The sequence below is a fragment of the Myotis brandtii genome, unplaced genomic scaffold (genome assembly GCF_000412655.1).
Source record: "Myotis brandtii unplaced genomic scaffold, ASM41265v1 scaffold49, whole genome shotgun sequence".
NCBI classification, from domain to species: domain Eukaryota; kingdom Metazoa; phylum Chordata; class Mammalia; order Chiroptera; family Vespertilionidae; genus Myotis; species Myotis brandtii.
The window spans coordinates 7,006,946-7,016,002 of NW_005368707.1; positions in this window are offsets into that span (position 1 = coordinate 7,006,946).

The window sequence follows — 9,057 nt, forward strand, 5'->3', positions numbered from 1 at the left end:
CCGAGCGGGCGCCCCTCCTCCTCAGCTTGAAGGGCTCAGGAACTGGGCTAAGGTCACCCAATAAGAAACTGAACCGCAACGTGACCCACAGTCTTAACTGCGTAGTTTCGGATATTTTGTTCCCCATGACTGTTCCTTCCACTAAGCTGCTGAAAGAATAAACATGTGTATGTTCTGCTCTACAAGTAACATGCTGTTAAGAGGCATTTAATTTCGGGGGAGTCCAGTCCCAAATATTAGAAGCTGGTCCTTAAAAAGGAAGAGCATGAAATCAATGACACACTGAAATGTCTGATCCACACAGTCTAGAATAATTTTAAATTTCCTAAAGAACTTGAATTTTTTTTTTCAATTCTATGATTTGGGGATAAGTATACGCCCGTGAAACTCATCACTACCATCAAGGCCATGAACATCCATGTGAGCGGAGACCTCTGAAGTTTTCCTCTCACATGCTTTATCATTGTTTTTGTGTTTATGGTAATAGATAAAATCTACTCTCTCAGCAAATTTTCAGTATACAACACAGCACGGTTAGCTGTAAGCACTAGGCTGCATCGTAGGTCTCCAGAACCATTCATCTGGCATAACTGAAACTTTGTACCCTCCGACTAACACCTCTCCATTTTCCCCTCCCCACAGCCCCTGGCAAACACTATTTCACTCTTTGCTTCAATGAGTTTGACTCTTAGATTCCACATATAAGTAGTATTTGTCCTTTTGTGACTAGCTTTTCTCACTTAGCATAAAGTCCTCAAGGTCCATCCATGTTGTGGCAATTGCAAGATTTCCCTCTTTATTCTTATTATTAAGAAATTCTTTATTGTTTAAAGTATTACATATGTCTCCCCCCCCCTCATTGATCTCTCCCAGCTGTTCCCACCCCCCAGGACATGTCCTCACCCCCCTACTGTCTGTGTCCATGGGTTATGCTTATATGCATGCATACAAGTCCTTTGGTTGCTTTCTTACCCCCTCCCCTATTATTATTATTATTATTATTATTATTATTGATTTTAGAGAGAAAGGGAGGGAGAAAAACATTGATTTGCTGTTTCTTACTTATGCATTCATTAGTTGATTCCTGTTTGTGTCCTGACCAGGGATCAAACCTGGGGTATCAGGATGACCCTTTAACCAACTGAGCTGACCTGCCATGCCAGGGCCCTCCCTCTTTACTAAAGCTGAATAATATTCCATTTTGTGTATATACCACATTTTCTTCCCATTCATCTGTCAATAGACATGTAGGTTATTTGCATAGCTTGGCTATTATAATAATGCTATAATGAACATGGGAGTGCAGATATGTCTTTGAGATCCCGATTTCACTGTTTTTGGATAAATACCCAGAAGTGGGATTGCTGGATCATATGGTAGTTCTATTTTTAAAATTTTTGAGGGACCTTCATACTGTTTTCCATAGTAGCTATAAGAACTATAAGTTCTTTCTATGAGATCCCTTTTCCTCCAGTATCTACAGACGATGCACTCAGTATCTCACTGTTTCTTTTTTCTCTCATTTTTTTCATTGTTTCTTTAGCTTAAAGAGTTACTTCCAGAATGTTCCTCCTCATAAACATGTCATCATTTAAGTGATGAGTTTATCCAATATGATGAAACTGCCATAGTCAAGGAGAGAAGCAGTCCAGAACTCTGAATTATTAGCTGCTGCCTGTTTTCTAAGGCAGAAGGGAGAAAGTCAGCATCTGAGCAAGGCCTGTCCTTTGGCCTTTACCTCTGGGTTCTTGATTCCTTTTCCATGATTCCTCCCTACCAGACTCCCAGATTCCTTTAGATCAGCGGTTCTCAACCTGTGGGTCACAACCCCTTTGGGGGTCGAACGACCCTTTCATAGGGGTTGCCTAAGACCATCGGAAAACACATACATAATTTACATATTGTTTTTGTGATTAATCACTATGCTTTAATTATGTTCAATTTGTAACAATGAAATTGGGGGTCACCACAACATGAGGAACTGTATTAAAGGGTCGCCGCATTAGGAAGGTTGAGAACCACTGCTTTAGATTAACAGAAATGCCCGGGGCCTTCTCTTATTAGCCTTTAACTTCATGCCCCCAGACTGATCATCCCATGGCTGAACCTGACCCTGAACTTGTCAACTGGATAAGGAAAAGCACTTAGGTTTATCATAGTTTAAAATGAAGTATCTGGCCTTGGGCAGGTACAGGAAATACTCTGTTTCTGAGGAAAACCCTAAAGGTACTGGGAACAGACCATTAGGTGTCTCCTTACTGCCCCCGCCTGGTGAAAGTGGGGACTGCTGGGAGGAGAAAAATAAAGCTAAAAATGTAAATTCAATTCACACCTACCTGAATTATTTAAAGATCTGGACTTTTACCCTCACAGGCCCTGAAAGTTATAGCCTTCCTTTCCAATGAGAAATACAAGTGAGATGAAGCTATCTACACCTGTAATTTTTTTAAAAAAAATTATTTTTACTGATTTCATAGAGGAAGGGAAAGGGAGAGATGAAAACATCAATGCTAAAAGAGAATCATTGATTGGCTGCCATCTGCACGCCCCACACTGGGGATTGAGCCAGCAACCTGGGCATATGTCCCGACCAGGAATTGAACGGTGACCTCCTGGTTCATAGGTCGACACTCAACCACTGAGCTGCGCTGGCGGGGCTACACCTGTAATTTTAATGTTCCCTTAAAATACCCTCATTTTACAAGTGTGTGAAAATCCCTGCCCTCCCTACCATAAGGCATTTATACAAAGGATGTATTTAAGTTTATGATTATTAAAAGAGATGAAGGAAATCCTTGAATACTTCCAATTGTTATCTGCCTTTTTAAAATTAGAGGGGTGTTGGGTTTAAGATTTTTTATTTAAGATCCCATGGGGAATTAAAATAGTAATTTCTCCTTAGGTAAAGAGGTAATTTGATGGATTTTGCTAGTTTTTTTAAATAACAATTAGGACTATTTGGAACTGCCTTAAGTAGTTATATTTAGTAATTGTGTGAATACAAAATATTTTTAGAACTATTGAAACAGAACATTAGTGGAACGTACATTATCACAAGAATGATCATTTCTTTCTCCTTCAGAGTTTGGTATTTACTCATTTCTTATTAAGTTGGAATTTTGAATATCATTTCAAATTTACCTCTATCTTCAAGAAATGTGCTTAGTTTATCTAAATATTGAAAGTGACCTTGAAGACAAATGTTGAAACAGAATTTTCAAAAGTTTCCCCCAAATGTATAAGTTAAAGAAAATGATTTTCCCCCCATAAAATATATTTTTATTGATTTCAGAGGAAGGGAGAGGGAGAGAGAGATAAGAACATCAATGATGAAAGAGAATCATTGATCAGCTGCCTCCTGCTTGCTCCACGTGGGGGATCAAGCCCAAACCTGTGACCTCCTGGTTCATAGGTCGATGCTCCACTGGGTCATGCCGGCCAGGCAGAAAATGATTTTTTAAAATAGTCATATTTGAGCAGCTAAGAAAAAGGAGCATGACCTAAGAAAACCTTGGATGAAATTGTTCAGGTGTTGTTCACACTTAAGAAAATGTCATCATATGAATGAGAAATTGTAATCAATTCCAGATTGAAAAATGCCCCCTCACTCCCCCCGCCCCCCGCCCCAAATGCCATTCATTCCCTCCTAAGAGGAGTAGGTATGACTGTAGGTCAGGTAATTTGGTAGCAGGTTTTAAAGTTCATTTAATCCATTCATGCACCAAAAGGAAGCAAACATACTTGCCATTTTCCTGCAACTCTGCCCATTCTCAGCGTTCTCTGCAACTACAGGACTACTCATTGCTCCTAGGAAAGCCAGCCCTCCCCTTGTGCATTACCTCCCATCCTGCCTGGACTGTTGTAGAACCTTGTTTCAGCAATTCTTCTCAGTCTTTGTTGGTTATCCCCTACCCCCAATCAACATACAAGCATCCTGTTATTTCCTCTGTCTTATAAAAGCCTCCTATTGATCCTATTCTAATTATCACTCACACATTTCTCCATCCTTTTGCAGCAAAACTTGAAAAAAAATTGCATACATTCACTGTCTCCATTTTTTCTCCTCTAATTTTCTTTGTCAGTCAATATTTTACACTCATCATTTCACTGAAATGGCTCTCATCAAATTCACCAGTGACCACCATGTTCAGCATCCAATGGCTGATTCTCATTTCAAAACTTATGGGACTCAGTGAAACAAAGAAGCAACTCCCTCCCTGCTTCTTCTCAGCCTCATTTGCTGGATCTTCCTTATTCACTGGGCTCCTAATTCAGTCCTTTGATACTCTTTCTATAAACACTACTTTCTTCAGGAATCTCCTCCAGTCTCATGACTTTAAGTTCCTTCTGTAAACTGTATCCCAAATCTGTGTCTGCCCTGTACTATCCAATAAACTCCAGACTGTGTGCATCCAGCTGCCTACTTCACATCGTCACTAGGATTTCCGGATTTCTAACAGACATCTCAAAACAAAATTCCTGATCTTTCCCCCTAAAGATTATGTCCTCCCATAAAAAAAAAGGTCTGTCCATTTCCTAACCCTTGGAAAGGGTGAGTGTGACCTTGTTTTGAAAAAGGGTCTTGATAGATATGATTAAGAATCTCTAGATGAGCTCATCCTAGATTACCTAGGTGAGACCTAACCCCAATGAAGTCTTTCCAGGTGACTTTGATATATCACTAACTCTACTCTCATCCTCTGAGAACCCCCATTTCTGGTATTTTGTGGTAATGGAAACAAGAAAAGTCACACACACACACACACACACACACACACACACACACACCCCACTACCATTTCTTTAGATTTGAATTAGAATTCAGAATATGTCCCATAAAGATCACGATCTCTTATGAAAATAATTTAGGAAAAGCAGGATATAAGGTCACAATTATAAGCTGTATGTTGTAGCTATAAGATAGACTTTATATAAATTATTTCCAGACAAAGAGATGTAAGACTGTTTTCTCCAAGCCCATATCTGGTGTCAGCCATAATTAAAACAAGTGTGAAAATCTGAGATAATGTATGATACAAAAAGATTTTTAATCTTTCAGCCTGAACTAGGAACTAAAAGAGATTATGTATGAAGCCGAGAGAAGATGAAAGGATAAAATGAATTGTCTGGATTGAGAAACATCAAGAGGACTCAGGTAAATTACCTAGCACTACATGAAGTCAACCAACAAATCTTAGATCAGTGGTTCTCAACCTTGGCTGCCCATTAGAATCACCTGGGAATCTTTTTAAAATTCTGATTCCTGGGCCTCATCCTCTGGAAATTCTGTTTCTTTGTTACTAATGTTGTGGCCCCACCACATAACAAAGAAACAGAATTTCTGGAGGATGAGGCCCAGATATCAGGGTTTTAAAAAGATCCCCAGGTGATTCTAATGTGCAGCCAAGGTTGAGAACCATGGCCTTAGATTCTTCTTAAGGACCTAATTTGTGCAAGGCTGTCTACAAAATACAGGGGAAATAGAGGGGGTGCAGGCAAGCATTCATGGTAGCAGAAGGTTCTCAGCTAGTTGGAAGAAAGGCAGTAAGTAGCTGGTGAGGGCTTAACAATCTGCACAAGGAATTTCTCCACAGGCAGTGTGTGCACAGAGGGGAGAGAGTGGAACCAGGGACTCTGCTGGGGAAAGAAGTGTTTGTTCTAAAGCTAAACTGCCCAAGAATGACGGGACCTATCCATCTCCCAAGAAAATTTTGTGCTTCCATGGCCCTTCATGTATATTTCATTTTTCCATTAATTATATTAACATATTTAAAAATATAACAAATATTTAAATGGTTCAGTGTTTTGTGATCAAATACATATGCAGTGGAAAAAATTGAAAATACAGAATTTTAACAAATTCACTCATGCTCCTAGTCTCTAGAAGAAAGTCATTTAGATTTTTGTGCATTTTTTCTCCATTCATATATACTTGGAATACACGCATATATATATTTTATAAAATTGGTATTTTTTTTGCCTTGTATTACAGCATAAGAATTTTACCATCAATATTCTTTAAAAACACAATTTCCTGGGTTGTAGATTATTTTTTTCTCCCTAGCTTTACTGAGATGTAATTGACAAAATTATATATAAAGTGTACAAGGGGATAATTTGATATATGTATACATTGTAAAATGATGACAAATTAACATATCATCTGTTATCTGTGTGTGGTGAGAACTCTTACGATCAACTCCCTTAGCAAATTTCAAGTATGTGTTGTTATTAATTAGTTGCCCTACTGTACAGAATTTACTCATCTTTTACATGAAAGTTTACAGGCTTTGACCAACATTTGCTTATTTTCCCCTCCCCCAGCCCATGGCAACCATCTCTACTCTCCATTTACAGATACAGTAATTTAAAATTGTTAATTGTTTTTCAACCATTTGACAGTAATCATGAGCATTGATAAGAAAACTCTGGGTTGGATCTATTTTAAAGCCTTAGCCAATTATGTAGGAAAGGAAACAATCCTGCCCTGGCTAGTGTGGCTCTGTTGGTTGGAGCGTATTACCATACACTCAGAGGTGGCAGGTTCAATTCCTGATTAGGTCACATACCCAGGTTGTGGGTTCGGGGTACATACTAGAGACAACTAATTGATGTTTCTCTCTCTGTTCCTCTCTCCCTAAAAACAAACAAAATAATAAACATATCCTCTCCTGAAGATTTTAAAAAAAAAGAAAAAATACATATTGCTGGCACAGTATTTCAGTTTCTTTTCCTGGATTGAATCACAATAAATGCTTCAACACAGCAAATAAGCTTAACTTTGATGTTCCTTGGGAAATACCTCCTGTTGCCTGAAGGAACTGACCTCACCAGGGCCCAGCCTCCTCAGGCTGTATTCACTAATTCTCTGCATTCTAACAAACTGCATTTTTGGATGCAACTATCATAGGGCTTACAGAAAATAAATCACTATACCAAGATAAACACACCTCAATGTGAAGTTTTAAAGTGCTTCCAGGAAGCCGGATAATGGTCTATTTATTAATAGCTCACTTAAAGATATTCTACATGGATTTTATCAAATACTATGATCACAAATACTCAATGACAATCACCTGATTCTTCAAGGATCTTTCAAGGCACTTGGGCTTTTTTGTTTTGCTGGGCCCAGATGTCAGTAAACAGAATGGTCAATATGTAAAAGAAAAACTCCTGGAAAAGTTTATTTTAAAGACAAGTCCACTTTTCTTCCTTCCCTTGCCTTTCCCAGCCCGCTGCACCGTTGCTTTAGTCCTGTGGTTCTGACTTTAGTGGATAGCCACTTAGGGTGCTTAAGGGAGTCCCTAGTCCCATGCTCCCCATATTGACTGCAGATCTGGGGTGGAGCCCAAGATTTTGCCTTTGACAAGAATCCCCAAGTGATTCTAACACAGGTGAGCTGGACCTGGTTGCTGAGAAACACTCCTTTAAGAACAGCTCTTCCTCCTGGATCACGTGAATGACACCAACCTCTAATTACCCAACATTTTATCATATATATAAATCTTCTCAAAGATAATTTCCTCAAGCACATCTTGATTTCAGTAGGCCTGCCACCAAGGAAATCATCAGTCTTCAAGACTTGATCTACATCGAAAGTTGTTCAGATTTAGGCATCACTAGTGTATTAAAAAAAAAAAAGTTCGACAGCATGTTCATCTCAGAGGTTTCCAACACATTTTATTTTGCAGACCACTGGATTGTAGTTTTTGAGGACCAACATCTGTATAAATCCCTATAAAATGTCCAATTAACTTCAGTTCTGTAGCAGCCTCTCAGGTACTGCACACCATTCTATGGCTTGAGTTCGTGACACATGCCAGACAGGCTGCTCTTGGGCTTCCGAAAGGGGGAGTGTCCATGGTAAAGCCTCTTCCAGGGCTTTCTCTCCCCAGTGGCTGTTTCCTTTGGCAAGAAGTTGATGGGTTCACATGGCTCTGGGGCCTGTATGTAGGAAGCATTTGGAAACTTGCAGCGATGTGGTGCTTGTTCTCTTATGCAGACACTTGAGGGGTCAGTGCACTTGTGCTTAATGACAGGAATCCCTCCAGATCGCTTAGTAGGTTACAATATAAGGAAGCCTATGCTTCTAAGTAACACAGATAAACACCTTTTTAGATCGCCTATTTTTTCTAGAACTACAAAATTTAATTCAAGAAAATATAGGTCCCATGAAAGACTTAAAAGTTTTATAAAACTAAAATCTAGTTTTCCCCAATAAATTGTACTTTAGCCAAAACCCTCCCAATGCTTCTAAAATAATACTAAAAGGGGAATCTGTTATACAAGAGCAATAAAAAAAATTAAATATTTACTTGAATAACAAGTTTAAGTTCGAGCTGCAATGTTGGCAATGCAGACTTTTAACACATCACAAAAAGCGTGCACAAAATAGTTCTGGCGCAAAGGACAAAATAATGCTCAGAATCAGGTTAAATAGCTGCTGATTTTAAGAAAACAAAAGGCCTGAAATCACTATGCAAAATATAAAATGTATTATGCACTACCATCCACAGAACAGTCTTTATTATTGATTCTATTTAAAAATTATTTGTGTAATTATATATTGAATTGTAAATGAATATTATAAATGAACCCTCCCCCCCTTTTAGAAGTCAATTTCTTGTTGCACTGTAGAACATCTAATTACATTGCAAAAAGTATCCTGTTTTTGCTATTGATAAAGAATGCAGTTAATGATATTACTGTAAATATTAGGAAGGCTACAAAAAAGAAAAAAGAAAGAAAATTTCCTTTTTATCTTCTACGAGTTAAGCACCTGCCTTAACTGAATGCATATTGGGAAACATCCTGGGTCAAAGAGATACTCTTGAATTAGAAGACGAGGCTTTACAAATCAAAAACTCAAAGGAGCCGAAACCGGTTTGGCTCAGTGGATAGAGCGTCGGCTTGCGGACTGAAAGGTCCCAAGTTCGATTCCGGTCAAGGGCATGTACCTGGGTTGCGGACACATCCCCAGTGGGAGATGTGCAGGAGGCAGCTGATTGATGTTTCTCTCTCATCGATGTTTCTAACTCTCTATCCCTCTCCCTTCCT